This window comes from Paramormyrops kingsleyae, chromosome 7 (genome assembly GCF_048594095.1).
Source record: "Paramormyrops kingsleyae isolate MSU_618 chromosome 7, PKINGS_0.4, whole genome shotgun sequence".
Lineage (NCBI taxonomy): Eukaryota > Metazoa > Chordata > Actinopteri > Osteoglossiformes > Mormyridae > Paramormyrops > Paramormyrops kingsleyae.
Window position 1 is genome coordinate 20,887,547 of NC_132803.1, and position 5,669 is coordinate 20,893,215.

General features: G+C 45.7%; 1 long non-coding RNA gene across 1 annotated transcript; it reads right to left on the reverse strand.

The window, feature by feature from the left end:
* Positions 1-533: 533 nt before the first annotated feature.
* Positions 534-2,464, reverse strand: LOC140592021 (uncharacterized). Its single transcript, XR_011992244.1, has 2 exons — positions 1,303-2,464; positions 534-1,112 (listed from the first exon to the last, which is right to left on the reverse strand). It is a non-coding gene; the product is annotated as an uncharacterized lncRNA (long non-coding RNA).
* Positions 2,465-5,669: the final 3,205 nt, after the last annotated feature.

Consider the following 5,669-nt stretch of genomic DNA (forward strand, 5'->3'; position numbering starts at 1 on the left):
AGGTTACACCCAAATTCATACACCCACTTTGCACTACCACCTGTCACTTTAATGCTAATTACACATTATTTATGATTATTGTCTATGTTTGATGCTTTATCTCTTTCATACTTATATTCCCGTTAACAGAATCTTGGGGTGAGGCAACCAAGCATTTAACTACACATTGTGCTGAGGATATCTCTGTGTGTGACAAACAGAACTTAGATTTTATTACATTTTTATTATAATGTTAACATATTGTTAACGTTATTATATTTTATATTCATTTTCTTCATTGTTCTTTATTTGGAGTGTGTAATATTTAAACGGATCTGCCTGCCATTTACTTTTACTTAATTTTAGTGCCTGTTTCAAATAAAGCTGTTTAAGGCAGCAATTGCTTTCTTCTAGAACCATACTGAGACACTTCACAGGATTAACGTAAAAGAGCATTCACAACCACATTTAAGTAAAGATTTCAGTATGGACGAATTTTTTTGTCAGACCATTGGGACGAGCAGGGCAGGGAATCGGGGTCGGGAAAACGGAGATCCAGGAACAAGGGGTTTATTTGGCAAATGGCAAAACAGAGCACAATACGGTGGAGACGTCAATGACAGGACTGGGGAAGCGGACTGAAATACACAAGACTAATTGGAAATAACAAGAAACAGCTGATGACATTGAGATTTCACACAAGGTTAACGAGGGGGGCGTGGTACACAGGAGGATTGGACGCTCAGGTGTGACAGAATCCCCCCCCAAAGGCGCGCACACTGGGGCAGCAGGACACCTCAAGGCTGGAGCCGGAGGGACCCTCAGCGGATGTGAGGCAGGAGCAGGAGGGGATCTCATAGGGGGCGAGGAGGCAGACAGAAGGCCAGGCAGAGGAGGTGAGGAGGGAGTGGAAGGGGGCACCGGGGGAGGCAAGGAGGAAGGTGAAGGGGACCTCGGAGAAGGTGAGGAGGGGAAGCCATGGCAGGCGATGGGGCAACCACAGCGGGCGAAGGTGCAGTCGACCGATGAGCCGGAGTCGGGGGACCCACAAGTGACCGACGAGTCGAAAAGGGGGAACCCACAGGCAACCAACAAGGCGTCGGAGCCAGGGTCGAAGGCGTGTGGTAGAAAATCTATGATAATGCAGATACAATTGTAATTCCAATCAGTAATTACCAAAGAAATTCATAATGACACTGTTGATTTAACTACAATGATTATAATGATTAATTGCTGCTTTGAAATAATTATACTACACATGTAAAGTAATAATGCAAGCTGGCTTAAGTAATGGGTTTTCACTTAAGCCCTGAGGTATATTACCGGTCCGTCTTCCAGTCGCTGTTGTCTCCGCTTCTTTTTCTTCCAGCTGGCAGCTTGCGTTGGAGTCCAGAGCGCTTCAGGCTGGCCAAAGCCCAGGCTTCGGGATCTTCCCTGACTTCGGCCTGGGCGAGCCTGTACATTACCTCATTGACCAATCCGAGGTAGCGATCCTCGGTCAGGGGGGGCAACTTCGTATTTTAGAGTCCTGTCATTTTGTCAGACCGTTGGGACGAACAGGGTGCAGGGAATCAGGGTTGGGGAAACGGAGATCCAGGAACAAGGGGTTTATTTGGCAAATGGCAAAACGGAGCACAATACGGTGGAGACGTCAATGACAGGACTGGGGAAGCGGACTGAAATACACAAGACTAATTGGAAATAACAAGAAACAGCTAATGGCATCCGGATTTCACACAAGGTTAACGAGGGGGGCGTGGCACACAGGAGGATCGGACGATCGGGCATGACACTTTTCATATACATAAATTCAATTCAATAAATTTTTATGTAGTGCCTTTCACACCAGTCACCCAAAGGCGCATTACATAGGTGTGTTGTGATACATTTCTGGGTCATTTATAGAGAATAATTCAAAAACAGGAGAAAAGGTAGACAAAGAGATTAAACAAAGAAAGCCAGATGGCAACAGAGGAGAGGATCCAAAATCCCCTGGGGGTGCAGTGAACTGGCTGCCCAGCATGCTAATATTACGGTAAAAGAAAGAATGGGCTTACTTGCTAAAAGCTGTAAACTGTGTTTAAGGTCAAATTCCATCAAAGAGCCAGTTCACACACGCCAGCCTGAGTACTGTTGTAGATTGAAGGCTACACCCACGATGCTACAGATGTTGAATCCACAATGTCACCCTTCCATGGGATTGAACCAGGACTCACCAGGACCCTCCAGACATGTGGGAAGGATGGCAGAGAGCATCGGTTTCCAGATCATGCCCAGACAAATTGTTGGACAAGCACAGTAGATCCAAATGGCATGTACAGCGGCACCAGTTGTCATGATCCACGGGAGAAGCAGGCAACAGATGCCGTGAATATAAACAAAAGGGCTTTATTTCTGGGATGACACACTCCAAGACACACGTAACGTTAATGACCGGACTGGGGAAACGAATGGAAACGCGGACTAAATACACTGGACTAATGACAGCAATCAGAAACACTAGGAATCCACATGAGGTTAACGAGGGGGGCGTGGCACAGAAGGATCGGCACGATTGGGGCGTGGCCATGGTTACAGTATGCTGTGGGTTAAGTTGCAGGTAAGCTAAAGACTTCGGGCTTTTTAGATCTTTTATATGTCTTACAATTATTTGTCTTACAATTTTTATGTGTATTTCTAATAGCCACCTTTAAAAATAAACATGAAACACATAGGTACTCTTAGTAAACACTTGCATTAGTTATCTTGTGCTGCCATACTACCTGGCCGTATTTCATTTGTCATGTGCACCCTTCCTAAAAGTGACTCCACACCCAGCTAGTGTTCTTACTGTTTTGTCCTACCTGCTTTGTTGTTTTTATTTATTTTCTCCACCCCCACCACACCCAAAAAAAAATTGTCTTTCCATTGAAATGTTTTAATGATAAAGGGGCAACATTCACTACGGCTGTGAATGACTACCTGATTAGTTTATGGGCACCTGGGCTGTCGTGATTTATTTTTGCTACCTTACAGCTGGACACCAGATGGCAAGCAAAAAAAAATATGTTTTTGTGCTAGGGAAGAATGCAAGAACAGCAAGCACACAAGAAATGTCCACAGTTTGAATGTAATGTAGAACTCATCAGAAGAATTTGATTCAACTAATAAAAAAAGATGCAGCAATACAAAAATGTCATTATTATAACATTTAAGCAACTTTTTTATAGCTAGGGTATTTTTGCATGGCGGATCTTACAGCTTGCAATAATCAAGCCTCAATATACTGCCAGCTACCTACTATCTCAGAGGTGAAGTTTACACTATAAATGCAAAAGCTATTGTGCTATTGTTACTAAGATAATAATGCATAAAACATTACTGAAATGTTCAATTTGGAAATGTACTGAGTAGTAAACCTAAGAGTGAATTATATTTTATAATTCTGGGGGTCCCATTGGGCAATATGGCAGTAGGGTTGCCATCCATCCCTTGGGATCGTCCCGCATTGAAAAACTGCTGCGTCCCGTGTTATATGGGAAGATCCTGTATTAAATGGGATGGGTGGCAACCCTATATGGCGGCTTGCTGGACCACTGCCAATAGTCCACAGGGAACATTAGGGAGCAGCTTGTGAACCGGCAGCAGCATGCAGACAAAAGTCTGGGGACATCTGCAGCCAACTTGGAGGACTGCGCTTAGTTTCTCTAGGCAGTGGCTCTCCACACTTTCCTGCTGGTGCTTTACCATAAGTGACTGTGCTAGCATTTGCACCCCCTGAAACCGTCCATGATGATAGTGACCATGCAACAAGCAGATATGGCTAAAAAAGTTCTGGCTACAGCTACTCAGTCACCTCAGAGTCAAGCCTTCACCACAGAGACTGCTGAGGAAGAGGAGATCAGCAAGAATGTGTGTGCCTCCGATCCTGCGCCTCGCCAGCAACCTCATCCCTGGTGCCAAACAGCAACTTGTAAACAGCAGGTGGGTGACGTGGTATTGGGGGCACTACCTGCAGCTGCCCAGCCTGCCCGCCTGCCTGTGGCCATCTCACCAGCCTTCCTTTGCTCTCCTGTGGGTTCTTTGTAGGCTTCAGTCCACTCAGCCCTATTCTGTAGATGTTTCTGGGACCCCCCGGGAGGGGGTTGTCAGGGGAGGGGTGCGGCGGGATCCTGCTAGATGAGATCTACTTAGTCACCAGCCCCTTGCTAGTATAGAGCTCACCTCAACCGGACTCCATACCTGTGCCCAATGCGAGGCTACTGGTGTTCATCCGGACCCCCACCTTGCCGTCGCTGCCTGGAGACCACTGCCAATTCGACATCTGATGTTCTGGCCGTCGCTAGCCATACGCTTGGCTCTCTGGCAGGTGCTGACCCATGTCTGATTTTCCAGCTGTTACCAGTCCAAATGAGGATGTTCCCCCCGGAGGAACTAGAGTGGGACCCTCTGGGCATTGCCCTGAATGCCACTCCTTGGGCCCCTGTCCAGACCCCACAGCATACCAGTTTTGGGTTCAGGGAGGGCCACCGGCATTGAGGAAGCTCCAAAAAGAGGGCAGGCCGAGTCTCCATCTCCCGAAAAGGGAGGCAGGGACGCACCATCTGTACCAGCCAGCCGTGCCACGTCTGGTTGTTGCCCTGAGGCCCCTTGGCGCCACCCTGTCCCAGTTCCTGTCCAGGTCTCTGCCTTGGCCCAGTAGGTTCCCCGTTGTCCCTATATACTGACCAGGCCGTCCCAGCGGCGCCCCCCTGTCTTTGCAGTCCAGGCAGCAATTACACATAAGAACATAACAAATACACAGTGGATTCCCCACACATACAGGAAAATTGGACATGGACCTATGAGAAATGGAGCCTAGGCTGGGAAAGGTCTGACCCCAGCCAAGCTGCATATTAATGGACAAATTAATGCAATACAGCACCAAAAACACCCTTTATCCCACACATTATATACTGCTTCCAATGCGAAGATATTGCATGAAACAGTATTAATGGCAGGGATCGCTCATTTGCAAGGTGTGATATGGCTGAAAAAAGCCCTTTGTTGCCGTACTTCTTGTTCCCAAAGGTAAGTGCTCCAAATAGATCTTGGGGATTGCTGTTGTCTCAAAGGGAGCTTTTCTGAAAGTCATGCCAAGCTGAGAATACCTCCTCCTTAAAGCTGGTGAAATTAGGGAACCATAATGAATGCTGTGACATTGAAAATTTTGCATGCAACACTGTTCAAACTAAGTAGTAAAAGCAAACTAGCAGCATATGTTTGTGTTTTTGTTTGCTGTGAGAAACATGAATAAAAAGCACTCATAATGATACAAAATATAGCAGTAAAGCCAGAATTTCTAGGGTAAGGGCTGTGTTATGTCCCTTTTCCCAGTCAAACTGAAGTTGTAATTATATCTGTATTTGTAATTTATATGTTTATTGTACATTGTGCACTGAAAAAGGTGGAGCATTGTGTACTCAGTTCATAACCTTTTGGCCTTTTTTTGCAATTTCTTGGATACATAGATAATTGTGAAATAACAGTAAATACATACATGCTTACATAAAACTTTGCATTCAGTTCACAAGCTTGTATATTTGGACTCTCTTGCCTTTTAAAAGGTCTTTAGAAACTCAAATTGTGCTTCAATAACCTCAAGGAGACTCATGTTACTTTAGGACAAGCGCAATTTCTGATTATAAGAGATGTAGAGGTACGGAGCACGC